Here is a 17,956-nt window from a genome sequence, read left to right on the forward strand (position 1 = left end):
CATGGTTATAGACAGCAACCTTTGGTCTAACCCCCCCATTCGGTATGTTTGGCTAACACGAGAGTTGATGTTTCTTTAACACTGCAGATAGAATATATTAATTTAAAATTGTAATATCTTTGCCACTTTAAGTGTCATGTCCCTGACATTTCCTAAAGTATATTTAACACACTGATGTTAACATTTTTTGTTTGATAAACAGGACATGTCACCCCCCCTGCCCTTCCTTCACCCGACAGCTGGCTGCCCATCTGATAATGGCCAATTGAAGCTACATATAACTACACTGAGTATACAAAACATTAGGAACACCTGCTCTTTCCATGACATAGACTGACCAGGTGAAAGATATGATCCCTAATTGATGTCACATGTTAAATCCATTACAATCAGTGTAGATGAACGGGAGGAGATAGGTTAAAGAAAGATTGTTAAGCCTTAAGACATTAGAGACATGGATTGTGTGCATTCAAAGGGCGAATTAGCAAGAAAATATTTGAACAGGGTATGGTAGTAGGTACCTGGGGCACCGGTTTGAGTGTGTCAAAAACTGCAACGATGCTAGGTTTTTCATGCTCAACAGTTTCCTGTGTGTATCAAGAATGGTGCACTACCCAAACTATGGAAAGCATTGGAGTCAACATTGGCCAAGCATCCCTGTGAAACACTTTTAACACCTTGTAGAGTCTATTCCCTATTGAATTGAGGCTGTTCTGAGGACAAAAGGGGGTGAAACTCAATATCAGGAAGGTGCTACTAATGTTTAGTACACAGTGAATATCGAAACAAATTTCACACATGTAATAATAGATGTAGCCTAAAAACAAGATCAAATTGACAATAGCCTGATGGGTGGCAATATTTAAAATTGTTAAACTGTGAATGAAGAGACATCTATTGAATAAACACATTCATTTTCCATTCCAAATTAAAACCTGCTGCTGGTTGAGCTCATGAGCTGGGCCTATCTGAGCTGGATCTGTCTGTGCTGACGTGTGTGTGTATGTGCGTGTGTGTGTAAATTATGTATATGGTGTAGGCCTGTGTAGGCATCTGAGCTGAGCCCCACCGCCTACACTTTTGATCTGATGTCACCACTACCAACTAATTAATTTGCCGTTTTTGCAGATTAAAAGTGTTAGAGATAGTAATGTAGTAAAAATGTGCCATGACATAGCCAATAAAAATATAGCACAACTTTGTATTTCACCCCATCTCATAACCAACCATTTGGACATTTTGACATCCTTGGAGTGAGCTTCTCTTCTTCTCCTGCTTCGACCATGCAGTGCAGGTAGCAAAAGTGATTGCTGTCCTCGTTATGTAATTATGAACTTTAACTTGTATACAGGGTTGGGAGTAACGGATAACATGAAATCCATAACATGTAAGGTATTACGAAACAACTGTATCTGTAATCCGTTACATTACCAGCAAAAATATTGTAATTAGATTACAGATACTTTTGAAAAAGTAGATGATTACTTCAAGGATTACTTTGAAATTCAAAAAGGATGGTTGCGGGAAGAAAAAAAATTGACACCTGTTTTCTCAGTGATACATTCAAAGCAGCATTGAAAAAAGGTTTGGTTCACCCGAGTGAGTCTGGTCACAAGTCCGAGACAACTTTTATGACAGAGCAAATGGATTTCATGGATCGCCGGAAAAGTGCAGGAATAAGCTTTTGTAGACTACAATCCAAGGTATGTCTTCCAATGGTACGACTGCTGTCGGAAATTCCAAAGATTATCCAATTTTAATTAACGCTTGGAGGTAAGGATGACAGCAGTGGTGTAGTCTGCGGCGATACGGCTATCACTTATTATTGATATCTACATTGCATTGATTGCTCTCATTTAGATATTTGCACCTTATGGATTTGTGGTTGTTGTAGATGGCTGTTCACAAATCAAAATCTGTATTTGAACCCAATAATATGGTTGAATTCAAGAAGATTAAACTGCCTATCAATCATTGTTTTTGAAACCAGTGGACAGCTAGTGAAAAATGTGTTCTTGCAACAGCTGCATTGTGCGGAGGGAGTTGAAAGTCTGTGTTGCCCAGCAACAGCCCCAAAACATCACTGCTCTAGAGGAGATCTGCATGGAGGAATGGGCCAAAATACCAGCAACAGTGTGTGAAAACCTTGTGAAGACTTACAGAAAACATTTGACCTCTGTCATTGCCAACAAAGGGTATATAACAAAGTATTGAGATAAACTTTTGTTATTGACCAAATACTTATTTTCCACCATAATTTGCAAATAAATTCATAAAAATCCTACAATGTGATTTTCTGGATTTTGTTTTCTCGTTTTGCCTGTCATAGTTGAAGTGTACCTATGATGAAAATTACAGGCCTCTCTCATCTTTTTAAGTGGGAGAACTTGCACAATTGGTGGCTGACTAAATACTTTTTTGCCCCACTGTATATATGGCCACCTATGTACATGGCCAATATACCACAGCTAAGGGCTGTTCTTATGCAAGACGCATCTCAGAGTGCCTGGACACAGCCCTTAGCCGTGGTATATTGGGCATATACCACAAACCCCTGAGGTGCCTTATTGCTATTATAAACTGGTTATGAATGTAATTAAAGCAGTAAAAATAAATATTTTGACATATCCGTGGAATACGGTCTGATTTACCACGGCTGTCAGCCAATCAGCATTTAGGGCTCTAACCACCAAGTTTATAATTAAAAATGACTAACTGATTGTTTCAATCAAAACTACTAAAACTATTGCTGATGGTGAACCTAAACAACCAAAATGTAATGTAAATCCCAATCAGCATGTAGGCTATAGCCAGATGAGAGTTGTTTCTCCTGGAGGTAGCTTAGGTAACATTTATTCCAGTAAAACGCCATTTTCAACAGCACATTTGATTTAAAAAATAAACTAGGAAATTAAGTTGCTTGTCACTCAACTAATAAAGCCTAATATTGCGCAAGCCATTTTACAAACATTTTAATGCTGGAGGTAACGCGCTGATGTGCCAGATCTGTGCGCCAAGCTGTGCACGGCGTGCAGTTTGTCCAGGCTGCTGATATTGCTGGGGTTGTTCGGAATTTAGATCGATGACTGTCAACAGGTTACATGATTAGGTAGATAATGTAGGAGAGTTCACAAGTCATTTAAGCAAAACATTTTAGTGAATTGGCGATTCGTTACGTTAGAATCGATTTCCTGAGCAATGTATACTACATTTGAATCGGTTTGAGGTCCCACAGACCGATGCACTCATATTTTAAAAATCTGAACGGGGACTGGTGTGTGTTGGTGAATCTCTATCATAATGTTTCTTAAGAACTGCAAAAATAAAACAATAATGGATTTCTTTGTGATGGATTTAACATTTGAAGGGTGGTGTTTTTTGTTTTTAACATATAGTCTGAGTAACATAAACTAATGAAAATGCTATTGTATTCTTTGAAATATATATGCTTTGTAACCTAATGTTATCTAAGAATTTCATAAACACAACCAAAGTATTATTTTTGTGACAGCATAAAAATGTATTTAACTTCTAAAATGTAATTGGTTCAGAACGGGATGGCTCGAGGCCAGGCTTTTCTAGTGTTAAAGTGGGTTGCCCAACCATTGAAGTACCATTCTTGAACAGCAGGTTTTACATTCAGACACCTGCTAAAAGATAAGCGTACACAAACACAGCTGTGAGTTTTTATCAGGGAAAGGATCGGGAACAGGTTGGGAAGACTAAATGATTGATTAGGGGAATTAGCACACGATAGAGAGAAGAGAGAGCAAGTCAACACTAGAATGGGAAGCACAGGGACAAGACAAGATAATAAATGACAAAACATGACATTTCTAGTGTTAAAGTGGGTTGCCCAACCATTGAAGTACCATTCTTTTTACATTCCCTGCAAACAATCTCTTTATACCAGCCAGCCAAATACAATGGTCAGCCAGCCAAATACAATGGTCAGCAACAAGTGTAGCCTATGTATCAGACCACAATAACCTGCTGTTGATTCCAACAGCAATGAACAACGTGTGAATTTGCACTGTGTTCGCACTGTGGAAGGAACTTTGCCCCCCAATAAGTGAGTGATTTGCAGTTCATGTTTCAAAACAAAATATTAAAGTGTGACAGTGTTACCAATTTGGGTTGACACCGAGGGTTGGCATGCCAATTGACATCGTGTATCTTTTGCTTGCTCAAGACTATAACAAGACCATGGCGGGTAGGAGCGTTGGGCCAGTAATCGCAAGGTTGCTGGATCAAATCCCCGAGCTGACAAGGTAAAAACCAGTTGTTCTGCCCATGAGCAAGGCAGTTAACCCACTGTTCCCCAGGCGCTGATGGCGGCTTATGGCACCCCTCCGCACCTCTCTGATTCAGAGGGGTTGGGTTAAATCCCAAAGACATTTCAGTTTCCTGAAATGTAGATTTCTCTGACTTATCTTGTGTCCTCAAGATAACTGAAAGGGTTCAACGCTGTTGAAATTACACAATAAATTACATGCATTTGTACTGTCCTCCTTAAGGTGTATACAATCATAATTTGACAGCCAGCCAAACTCCAATCAAGAACTGAACCAGAGTCAGGGATAGGCTTTTCATAAACCTCCAGTTTTATAGTTGAAACGGTTTAAAACTAACACTACAGAAAATGTTTCTTATTGGAGCGGCTCAGACTAAAAGGCAACATAAATGCACAACAGAGTCTAACCAATGTTTTATAGTTGCTTAGTGACAATACAATACTTGACAAACACTGTACAGTCGTGGCCAAAAGTTTTGAGAATGACACAAATATTAATTTTCACAAAGTCTGCTGCCTCAGTTTGTATGATGGCAATTTGCATATACTCCAGAATGTTATGAAGAGTGATCAGATGAATTGCAATTAATTGCAAAGTCCCTCTTTGCCATGCAAATGAACTGAATCCCCAAAAAACATTTCCACTGCATTTCAGCCCTGCCACAAAAGGACCAGCTGACATCATGTCAGTGATTCTCTCATTAACACAGGTGTGAGTCTTGATGAGGACAAGGCTGGAGATCACTCTGTCATGCTGATTGAGTTCGAATAACAGACTGGAAGCTTCAAAAGGACGGTGGTGCTTGGAATCATTGTTCTTCCTCTGTCAACCATGGTTATCTGCAAGGAAACAAGTGCCGTCATCATTGCTTTGCACAAAAAGGGCTTCACAGGCAAGGATATTGCTGCCAGTAAGATTGCACCTAAATCAACCACTTATTGGATCATCAAGAACTTCAAGGAGAGCGGTTCAATTGTTGTGAAGAAGGCTTCAGGGTGCCCAAGAAAGTCCAGCAAGCGCCAGGACCGTCTCCTAAAGTTGATTCAGCTGCGGGATCGGGGTACCACCAGCACAGAGCTTGCTCAGAAATGGCAGCAGGCAGGTGTGAGTGCATCTGGACGCACAGTGAGGTGAAGACTTTTAGAGGATGGCCTGGTATCAAGAAGGGCAGCAAAGAAGCCACTTCTCTCCAGGAAAAACATCAGGGACAGACTGATATTTTGCAAAAGGTACAAGGATTGGACTGCTGAGGACTGGGGTAAATTCATTTTCTCTGATGAATCCCCTTTCCGATTGTTTGGGGCATGTCACATGCATCCGTCTGGACCAACATTGGCATGTGAAAATTGGGTGTGACGAGAATCGGATGGGAGCACAGCGCTTCCTTCAGGTGCTTGAATGCCGCTTTTGTCTCGTCCGTCCATTTCACTGTTTTCGGGAGGGGGGCCCTGGTTAGATTGGTGAGGGGGGAAGCTATAGCCGCAAAGTTGGGGATAAACCGGCTATAGTATCCTGCCAGTCCCAGGAACAACTTGACCTGTGTCTTGGTGCGTGGAACGGGCCTGTCACGTACTGCGTGAATCTTCCTCTCCTGGGGCTTGACGTTCCCCCGTCCGATCAAACACCTCAGGTACTCCACCTCCTCGAACGCTAGTTTGCATTTCTTGGGGTTCGCGATAAATCCAGCTTGTCTGAGTACGTCCAGCACCGCCTCGAGGCGCGTCAGGTGCTCTTCCCTACCTTGGCCTTTGGATGATATCATCAAAATATAACAGTATAACTTTAAACCGTCCCCTCGCCCATACCCGGGCTCGAATCAGGGACCCTCTGCACACATCACCAATAGTCACCCACGAAGCATCGTTACCCATCGCTCCACAAAAGCCACGGCCCTTGCAGAGCAAGGGGAACTACTACTTCAAGGTCTCAGAGCAAGTGACGTCACCGATTGAAACACTATTTAGTGCGAACCACCGCTAACGTTTCACATCCGTTACACTCACCCCCCTTTTGACCTCCTGCTTTTCCACAGCAACCAGTGATCCGGGTCAACAGCATCAGTGTAACAGTATAATTCTAGACCGTCCCCTCGCCCAACCCGGGCGCAAACCAGGGACCCACTGCACACATCAACAATAGTCACCCACGAAGCATTGTTACCCATCGCTCCACAAAAGCCACGGCCCTTGCAGAGCAAGGGGAACTACTACTTCAAGGTCTCAGAGCAAGTGAAGTCACCGATTGAAACACTATTTAGCGCGAACCACCGGTAACTAAGCTAGCGTTTCACATCCGTTACACAAATAGGCCGCTGCATACTGCTGGTGGGGTACTTTGTACTTTGTCCATCAGCTGCTGGAATGGGTGGGGCTCTGTGGAAACTGGACGGGAGCACCCGGTACTGATACAATCGAAAACGCTGTCTTCTCCCGGGGAGGAGGCTGCCAAGGGTACCTGCCAATATCCTTTGGTCAGGCCAAGGGTGCTGATGTACCGGGCCATTCCCAATTGGTCGATGAGCTTGTCCACCCTCGGCATGCTGTAGGCGTTGAACAAGCTTATGTCATTCACACCCCGGAAATCATTACAGAAGCGGAGGCTACCGTCCGGTTTGGGCACCAACATGATGAGGCTGCACCATGCACTGTGGGACTCTTCAATGACCCCCATCCTCAGCATAGCCTCCACTTCCTGTTTCACGGCCTTCCTTTGGGCCTCCGGAATCCGATATAGCTTCTTTCTTACCATTTCCCCGGGCTGGATAAGGATGTCGTGTTCAATGAGGGTTGTGTGGCCCGGCTTCTTGGAGAACACCACCGTGTTCTGATCGACGAGCTCCCTGAGCTCTTGCTTCTGGGCTGGGTCGAGGTCCTCATTGCTCGGTACCATTGGTACCATTGGCGTCCTGGGTCCCGACCATAACACGGCCAAGGCTGTCCTCTCGTACCACTTCTTCAACAGGTTCACGTGGTAAATCTGTTGGGGTTTCCGTCTCCCCGGTTGCTGTATTCGGTAATTGACAGGTCCCAGCTTCTCGATCACTTCGTAATGCCCGTGCCATGTTGCCAGGAACTTACTTTCGGCCGTGGGGATTAAGACCAACACCCTGTCTCCCACCTGGAATTCTGGAATTCTCAGGAATTCTCCCCAAATGTAGACCTGGGCTTGGGCACGTTGGGCCTTCTCCATACGTTCCCTCATGACTGGCCACATGGCTGTCATATGCTCCCTCATCGTCACTACGTGCTCTACCACACTGCATAAGGGGGCCGGTTGGGCTTCCCACACCTCCTTGGCGAGGTCCAGTAGGCCGGGTGGGCTCCTCCCGTAGAGGAGTTCAAAAGGGGAAAACCCAGTGGAGGACTCGGGTACTTCTCAGATTGAGAACATTAGGTGGGGTAGTAGCTGGTCCCAGTTCTTCCCGTCCTGCTCAATGACCTTCCGCAGCATTTGTTTGAGCGTTTTATTGAAGCGCACGACGAGCCATCTGTCTGCTTGTGAAAGACAAAGGCCCGGATCTGCTTGATCTGCAGGAGAGCATACAACTCTTTCATTAGGCGGGACATAATCTCAGTACCTTGGCCTGTCAGGATTTTGTTCGGGATGCCCACCCAGCTAAAGAGGTGGAACAGCTCCCGGGCGATTCCTTTGGATACTGCCGTCCGTAGAGGAATGGCCTCAGAATACTGGGTGGCATAGTCTACTATTACTAGGATGTACTGGTGTCCTCATGCTGTTTTTACCAGGGGTCCCACTATGTCCATGACGATGCGTTCAAAGGGCACCTTGATGATCGGTAGGGGGACCAGTGGGTTTTGGAATTGGGCCTTTGGGGCAGTCATTTGACACTCCGGGCAGCTGCGACAGTAGTCTTCCATGGCCCTCCTCATCCCGGGCCAGTGGAACCGGGTGGCGATCCGTTCCCGGGTCTTCTCCATTCCCAGGTGCGCCCCCAACAGGTGGGTGTGGGCCAGCTGACAAACAGTTCCCACGTACCATCAGGGAAATGGAGGTATCGCCAGTCACTCACCCCCGGAAGTAGCTGTCCATCGCTATCACTTGGGCTGCGATGGCTTGCAAGTTGGGATCCAGTTTGCCCTGCGACTCAGTGTCTTTTTATTTAACTAGGCAAGTCATTTAAGAACAAATTCTTATTTACAATGACAGCCAACCCTGGCTGGGCCAATTGTGCGCCGCCCTATGGGACTCCCAATCATGACCGGATGTGACGCAGCCTGGAAACTATGCTATGAGCCTAGAGTGAGAGAGAAAAATGCCTTTTTTGAACATGGGGTGAGATGGGTATCGAACCAGCGTCTGTAGCAATGCAGTTTTCACTGCAATGCCGTGTCTTAGACCACTGCGCCACTCGGGAGGCCCCATCCAGAAAGTTTTGAATGCTGATCAATTGCCTTGCACAAAGTGTCAAAATACAGAGAGGTGTTGGTAAGCGCATATTGTTCTGCTAATAGCCCATAAGTGGCTATTATAATACTGTACATAGTGTCCAGGTCAGGATAACTAAAACTTTATTAAAGACTATCAGAAAGAATGTTGTTACTTATTTATTTAGATCTAAAGCCATGAATGAGTGAGTCACTCAGCTTTATGTAGGTGCCGAGGCTATATGACTATGCCATTAACTTGATTGGGAAGATATGGAGCAAAAGTAAACAGTATATAAAGGGGAAGTTATATATTATATAGATTCATAAGCTATTAAAGGACCTTATTTTTAACATATATTATGTGTCCCTAAGTTTTATGAACAACCTGTACATTTGCACTGTGTTTGTACTGTGGAAGGAACTTTGCCCAATAAGTTAATGAGTTGCAATTTAAGTTTCAAACCAACATTTTGAAGTGTGACAGTGTTACTAATTTGGCTTGAGACTCGGGGTCGGCATGCCCATTGAAACTGTTCATGATCATGATGTATCATTTGCCTATTCAAGACCAAACAACTAGTGTAGATTTCTCTGATTTATCTTGTCACCCCACTGTCCTGAGGATGACTGAAAAGATTCAACACTGTTGAAATTGTGTTATAAATTTCATGCATTTATTGAACAAAAAAATAGACTTTTCAGAACCTTTATTATACTGAAGTCCGCTTAAACATTTGCATATTACTCTGTTAGCCTGGTTACTATGTCATTAATATTTAATCTCTGCTTCTTGGCCTGGGTGGAGTTCATCAGGATGATAGAGGATTGCCAAACGCAGGTAAAGTAAAGAAAGTAATCATATTTTGATTGACATGAATCAGACATGAACTAGTTAAAACCCCCATTCAGTCTTTTTAATAACATTTTTAAATCATCACTATATGGCTAATAAATCACTGTGTGTCTTTATTTCATGAAAACTCCAAAATATATATTTTTTATCATTGATTTCCCCAGTGGTGGTTCTAGCTTGTATGGCTCGCATTAGCAGTAATAATAAGATGATGAAATAACAACTTCACACAGTGAAATAACAATTTATAATAAACACTCTCAAATGCAAACCTTCTGAAACTGAGCAAAGATCAAGGAAAATAAGAAAACAGCTGTACTTAATAACAACTGAATGAGGGGAACATTTAGTGTTATTGCATTATAATGAGTTACGGCATTATAATGAGTTACTGCATTATCTTTCAGTTATAAAAGTATCACTTTCTGTAGGCTATGCCTGGTGGCCCATTCACTCCTAACAAACCTGTTTTCTTCTGCCAAAGTTGTTTTGGCCGAGTGGTTAAGGTGATGGGCTAGAAATCCATTAGGATCTTCCTGTGCAGGTTTGAATCCTGCCAACAAATATATTTTTTGTTGTTGACCCCTCTGAAGGTGGAAGTTTAGTCGTGTCAGGTTGTAGTCAAGCCACAGATTTCAGGTGAGATCCCATGATACACTCAACAATACAACAACACGATTCTCAGGAATAACCATTAAGCCATTTGCTAAGATTTCCCCCATTTTGACATGTGGAAACCTGTTTTTGGTCCTATCTGATGCATTTTTTAATTCATGTCAAAATGGCCATATTCTGAAGACACTCTTTATGTCTGCAGGGTCATTGAACTGGCCACATCTAAGTCAAGCCACAGGTCATAGGTGAGAAACCTTGTCAAACCCTAAAAGAAAAAGAAAAAAACACGATTGCATTGAAAATAACCATTAAGTCATTCAGGTCACAGACTCCCCTATAGGTATGGTTTGAAACCCACTCCTGACAACTTTTTTAGCGCCTGCATGTCATGCACTTTTGTAAAATCCAGTTGAAAAATAAGAGACTTAAGGTCATGTAAATGACACCTAGTTAATATGAGTAGTGAATAACTATTGTATTTTTAATATTCTGCAAAAACAGCTAGTTGATGAGAGGCTGAAAGAGAATTACAAGAATCGCGCAATTTCACAGGCGGGCCATAAACAGGCAAATAACAAAAAGCATCTCGGAACGCACAACTAATCGGTCGTTGTCAGTGGATTGTATTGGCGGGAAGAACAAAAATATAATCTGCAGGGTAATTGAAGTCGCCGCATCTAATGTCAAGCCACAGGTCACAGGTGAGCTGCCTTGTTAAACCCTAAAAATAAATAAAAACACGATTGTGTTGAAAATACACATTAAGCCATTTGTTAAGATTTCCCCCATGTGGACCTGTTGTCACTCTTACCCTGATGGTTGCTGATATTTCCAGACACTTTTTCGGTCTTATCTGAGGAATTTTATCATTTATATTAGAATGGCCATTTTCTGAGGCCAGTTTAGCGCTCATTCAATGAAGATGTACTACTATTTTCCCATTGAAGGCCATATTGAGGTTAAATCAATGACTGGAGTTTTTAATTGATAAAAACAAATGACTATTGAAAGTGCATACATTTACTGGTCTCTGTGGTGATTTCAGAATGCTGTGCCTATTTTTACTTTTACCCCATACTCTTTAACCCGATACCCAGGTACTGTGCTGTAGTCAGGATGGCTGAGCCGTCTAAGGCGCTGCGTTCAGGTCGCAGTTGCCAATGGAGGTGAGGGTTCAAATCCCACTTCTGACAGCTATTTTGTGCCTCTCAGGAGTCATGCTGCTTAGCAGTAATAAACAGATTATGAAATAACAACTTCACACAGTGAAATAACAATTTATAATAAACACTCTCAAATGCAAACCTTCTGGAGCTGATCAAAGATCAAGGGAAAAAGGAAACAGCTGTACTTAATAACAAATGAATGAGGGGAACATTTCATGTTATTGCATTATAATGAGTTACTGCATTAGCTTTCAGTTGTTAAATTATCACTTTCTGTAGGCTATGCCTGACGGCCCATTCACTCCTAACAAGCCTGTTTTTTTTCTGTCAACATTGTTGTGGCCGAGTGAATCTTCCTGCGCAGGTTCGAATCCTGCCGACAATAAAAAATACATTTTTTGACCCCTCCGGAAGTGGAAGTTTAGTCGTGTTTCTTATACCAATCACATCCTCTTAGATCTCCACAAGTACATAGGGAACAGCTGTACTTACTAACAAATGAATGAGGGGAACATTTCATTTTATTGTATTAAAGCCGGTGTCTGATGATTTAAAAATGTTTTGTAATTCTATAAAATGTTTTGTAATCTTACCCAGTTGATTAACTCACACACTCGCCCAAATCTTAAATGCCCAGATCAATCTACCATGATTTATTTGATATTGACAAATGTTCCACATAAATATTCTGCGGTTGGTGTTTTTTGTAATAATTTAAGTGACCATTGTGCTGTTTTTGCTGTTAGAAATACTAAGGTTCCTAAAACAAACCCATGTTTTATTCGTAAGAGAAATTTGAAGTGTTTTAATGAGCAGGCTTTCTTTCATGATTTGTTTTATTTTGACTGGAGCAGATTGAGTTTATCCCTAATGTGGAAACTGCCTGGAAATTCTTTCATGATGGTTTTTCCAAATAGTCCATGGTTTTCTTCTGAGGTGTCTTGTATTATTCACAACCGTAATCTAGCCTGGTCTAAAGCAAGGAAATAATGTTCTGATGCTGATTGGTTTATTTTTAGACCAAGGCCAAGTCTGAATATTTTATGTCTGTTACCACTGATAACCTGAATGACCCTGTCACGTCCTGACCTTAGTTCCTTTTTTATGTCTCTATTTTAGTTTGGTCAGGGCGTGAGTTGGGGTGGGCATTCTATGTTTTGTTCTGTGTGTTAGATTTCTATGTGTTTGGCCTGGTATGGTTCCCAATCAGAGGCAGCTGTCAATCATTGTCTCTGATTGAGAACCATACTTATGCAGCCTGTTTTCCCACTATGGGTTGTGGGTAGTTGCGTTCTGTTTTGTGTGTATTGCACCTTGCAGAACTGTTCATTTGTCGTGTTGTTGTTTTTTGTTCAAGTATTCGTATTTATTAAAAGTATTATGAATACTTACCACGCTGCACCTTGGTCCTCTTCTCCTTCTCCCGATGACAATCGTTACAGACCCTAGAATGTTTTGGAAGGCTATTAAAACTTCTTAAGGGTGTAGCAGAATACAGTTCCCTGGCAGGGACATCACTCAGTGAAGTTTCAGAGCGCCACCTATAGTTTTTGATAAAACTCAAACTGTCATTAAACTTTCATTAAAATACACATTCAAGGTAGTGAATTAAAGCTACACTCGTTGTGAATCTATCCACCAAGTCAGATTTGTAAAATGCTTTTCGGCGAAAGGTATGAGAAGCTATTATCTGATAGCATGTAACACCCCAAAAGACCCGCAGGGGACGTAAACAAAATAATTTGCATAGTCGGCGCTACACAAACCGCACAAATAAAACATAAAACATTCATTACCTTTGACCATTTTCTTTGTTGGCACTCCTAGATGTCCCATAATCACTATTGGGTCTTTTTTTCGATTAAATCAATCCATATATAGCCTAGATATCGATCTATGAAGAGTGTGTGATCAACGAAAAAAATAGCGTTTTTTTAACGTCATTTTTTTTAAATTAAAAAAGTTGACGATAAACTTTCACAAAACACTTCTAAATACTTTTGTAATGCAACTTTAGGTATTAGTAAACGTTAATAAGCGATCAAATTGATCACGAGGCAAATTATATTCTATAGCTGTGCGTCTGGAAATAATGTCCGGGTAAATCTCAACCAAAATATCCGGTCGGAGACCAGAAGAACTGCTCTGCCTTGAGTCTGTTTGACCAAGAAAAAATAGTAGGCAAATGACAAGACTGTTGACATCGTGTGGAAGCTGTAGGTACTGCAACCTCGGCTCCATTTAATGGGGGTCACTTTTAACAATTGGTTGAAGTTGCGCATGGATATATTTTTCCATTTTCAGTGATCAGATTTTCCTGCACTTTTCGATGAAACGCACTTTCTGTTATAGTCACAGCCGTGATTTAACCAGTTTTAGAAACGTCTGAGTGTTTTCTATCCACACATACTAATCATATGCATATACTATAGTACTGGCATGAGTAGCAGGGCGCTGAAATGTTGTGCGATTTTTAACAAAAAGCTGCGAAAATTCGCAGCTTCCTTAAGAGGTTTTAAGTCTATGTCTGGTAACATTAATGTTAATGAATTAAAACATTTTTGAAGGACTCTGTTGCTATATATGACAAAACTGAATTGTTTCAATGAGCACTTTGTATCATCTGGTAGGCTGTTTGATTCAGGGTCCTCTGTCTCTGTACAACCCTGTGTGGATGAACCAGTGAGAGCTGGTCAAACTTTAGCTTTTTGCCATTCTCAGTGCAGGTGGTACATAAAGCCCTGAAATCCTTAGATCAGAGAAAGCCTGCAGGTCCTGATCTTTTGGATCCCTGCTTTTTAAATCTGGCAGCTGATTTCATAGCTGAACCACTTACATATCTGTTCAAATTCCAAAGATCTGGAAATCAGCATTTGTCCTACCACTTTTAAAAGGGGAAGATCCAACTCTTTTAAATAATTATAGGCCAATCTCAAAGCTGTCACCCCTGGTGAAAATACTTGAAACCCTTGTGAGTGAACAGCTAAATTAGTTTTTATTTACTCACTCTATTTTATTAATGTACAATCGGGCTTCAGGAAGAAGCATAGCACAATTACAGCAGCCATGAAGGTTGTAAATGATATCACTGAAGCCCTTGACAAAAAACAGCGCTGTGTCTGTCTCACTTTTTATTGATCTCTGTAAGGCTTTTGATACATTTGATCATGCTATACTAAGGCAGAGATTGTTGAGTGTAGGTCTTTCAGAGCATGTAGTTGCATGGTTTGCTAACTATCTGTCTGATAGAACTCAGTGCACTCAATTTGATGGGCTTATGTCTGTTAAATAGTCTGTCTTTAATGGTGTGCCCCAAGGCTCTGGACCTGGTCCTCTCTTATTCACTATTTATATAAATGATTTAGACAAAAATGTCCAAAATGCGCAACTTCATTTTTATGCTGATGATACTGTTATTTACTGTTGTTGTGCCTCGTCTCTTACAAAAGCTTCCCAGAACTTGCAAACTGCTTTTTATACTGTTCAACATACCTTGTGTCAATTGAAGCTTTTCCTCAATACTGACAAAACTAAACGAATGGTGTTTTCTAAAGCAAGAAATAGACCTCTGAACCTTTTACCTATTACTGCCTGTCAGGGCAAGGAGATTGAGGTTGTAACCTCATACAAATATCTTGGAATTTTAATTGCTGATGGCCTCTCTTTTAAATTGCAAATAAATAGCAAATAAATTGAAGCTGAAATTGGGATTTTATTTTTAGGAATAAGGCCTGTTTTTCTGTTGAAGCCAGAAGGAGGCTAGTATCAGCTACATTTATGCCTTTACTCGACTATGGGGACATTTTATATATGAATGCTTCCGCTCAGTGTTTGAGATCAATTGACACCCTTTACCATGGCACTGTGAGATTTATTTTAAACTGCAAAACCCTTACGCACCACTGCACTTTGTATACCAGGGTTGGCTGGCCTTCTCTAGTAACTCACAGGCTCAGTCACTGGTATACCTTTATTTACAAAGCCATTTTGGATTTACTACCTTTTTTTATTTGGGCATTTTTATTGTTCAGAAATGTGGTGGGTACTCTCTTCGTTCGCTGGACTTTATCCTGCTAACTGTTCCAAATGTCCAAACTGAATTTGGTAAAATGGCTTTTATGTACTCTGCGCCATCGTCTTGGAACGCCTTACAAAATACTTTTAAATTGGAAGGTATTTTTAAATCACAGATGAATGATCTTGAGACTGATTCCCTGACCTTTTTAATTTGCTGTTTTTGATTTTGTTTTACTCTTGTGAATTCTATGGTTTTTACTAGATTACTTGAAGTTTTTCATGTTGTTTGTCTGTGATTTTTGTAATGACTTGGTGCTGCCTTTCTTGGCCAGGACGCTCTTGAAAAAGAGATTTTAAATCTCAATGAGCCTTTCCTGGTTAAATAAAATAATTAATGCACAGACACACTAAAGCTGTACAGTGTGTTTGAGAAGTCAGTTTCAATTATCTGCAGATATGTTCCTTATTATTTACAAATCGAAAGATGTAACATTTGAAATGAATGTGGCAGAACAGTTTAGCATAGAGTTCCTGTGGGAGTCTTCTCCAGTCTTTTTTCCTCCTTGGCCTCGTTTCTCATTACATGGGATTTCCCCAGTGCCAACTTCACATGAGATGGCCACTGTCTACTGTCATGTAGTGCTAGATGACATATATCGCTATGCCGACATCGCTGCTGTCCATGGTCCTGAAATATACAATCTCGGCTATTTGTATATGTACAACCATCCAAACTTGACCCCACACACATACACACACATTGATGCTAATCTCTCACACACGTTTGAACATTGGACAACCTGCAACAAAACACTGAAAGAGCATTTTATTCCAAGTTTGTTTGTGTTTGAATAAAGACCCGAAGAATGAAATCAATGTGTGGATGTTGATTGGACAATGTATATTACATTTACATTTACATTTAAGTCATTTAGCAGACGTTCTTATCCAGAGCGACTTACAAATTGGATATGTGCTTTGCATAAGCCATTGCTTTCTTTCTACCAGAATATTTTTTTGTTAATGTATTAAATGAAATACAGAAATATCTCATTTACAATATTCAAACAGTATTCACATTTAAGTATTCACAATACATGTTAGAATCACCTTTGGCAGCGATTAAAGCTGTGAGTCTTTCTGGGTAAGTCTCCAAGAGCTTTGCACCCCTGGATTGTACCATATTTGCAATATCACAATATATACAGTACCAGTCAAAAGTCTGGACACACCTACTCATTTAAGGGTTTTTCTTTCTTTTTACAATTTTTTACATTTTAGAATAATAGTGAAGACATCAAAACTATGACATATCACAATTGGAATCATGTAGTAAGCAAAAAAGTAGCCATCCTTTTCCTTGACCACTTTACACACTTTGGCATTCTCTCCAACCTTTTCATGAGGTAGTCACCTGGAATGCATTTCAATTAACAGGTGTACCTTCTTAAAAGTTCATTTGTGGAATTTCCCTCCTTCTTAAAGTGTTTGAGCCAATAGGTTGTGTTGTGACAAGGTAGGCATGGTTTACAGAAGATAGCCCTATTTGGTAAAAGACCAAGTCCATATTATGCCAAGAACAGCTCAAATAAGCAAAGAGAAACAACAGTCCATCGTTACTTAAGACATGAAGGTCAGTCAATACAGAACATTTCAAGAACTTTGAAAGTTTCTTCTAGTGCAGTCGCAAAAACCATGAAGCGCTATGATGAAACTGGCTCTCATGAGGAAGACCCAGAGTAACCTCTGCTGCAGAGGATATGTTTAGTAGAGTTAACTGCACCTCAGATTGGAGCCCAAATAAATGCTTCCCAGAGTTCAAGAAACACACATCTCAACATACACTGTACAGAGGAGACTGTGTGAATCAGGCCTTCATGGTCGAATTGCTCCATTGAAACCACTACTAAAGCACGGACACCAGTAATAAGAAGAGACTTGCTTGGGCCAAGAAACACAAGCACTAGACTGGTGGAAATCTATCCTTTGGTCTGATGAGTCCAAATTTGAGATGTTTGCCCTTCAATGTGTGTGTATAAAGAATCCAGGGTGTTTAGTTGGGTCTAATCTTCATTATAAAACTATTTGTTGAATGGTTTCAAATCCATCAGAAGCTGAATAAGTCTTGATGGGGACAGAGCTTGTTTTGCCAAGGAAAGTGAAAAGGACTGAGGGAAAGTAAAATGGAAAATACATGGAAAGGAACATGGAAGAACCTCAAAGAACATTGCATTTTCAATATCATGTAACATCAAACATAACATCAAAATGCATCTTATATTCCTGCCCTTACAGAAAAACCACATGATTCCAACTTACATTTTATGTGAGCAGAAATTTCATTTTGGAACACAACGTGATCACATTTTCACATGTGTAGTTTAATGTAATCACATGTTGCTTTACATGTTATCACATTATCTTCACATAAGATTACATGAAAACATGTTTTTGGAACACTGCCCGTGTTCACATGTGAAATTCATGTGGTTTTGCCTAAACGCCCTGCAGTTCCACACTCAAAGTTCTTAATAATGCTTTAAAATACACATGTATGATTGTGCATGTGTAATGGGTTGAAAACAGTCACTAAAAACAGACACACATTTATTATCCCCCCCC

The sequence above is a fragment of the Oncorhynchus gorbuscha genome, linkage group LG16 (genome assembly GCF_021184085.1).
Source record: "Oncorhynchus gorbuscha isolate QuinsamMale2020 ecotype Even-year linkage group LG16, OgorEven_v1.0, whole genome shotgun sequence".
In the NCBI taxonomy this organism is placed as follows: domain Eukaryota; kingdom Metazoa; phylum Chordata; class Actinopteri; order Salmoniformes; family Salmonidae; genus Oncorhynchus; species Oncorhynchus gorbuscha.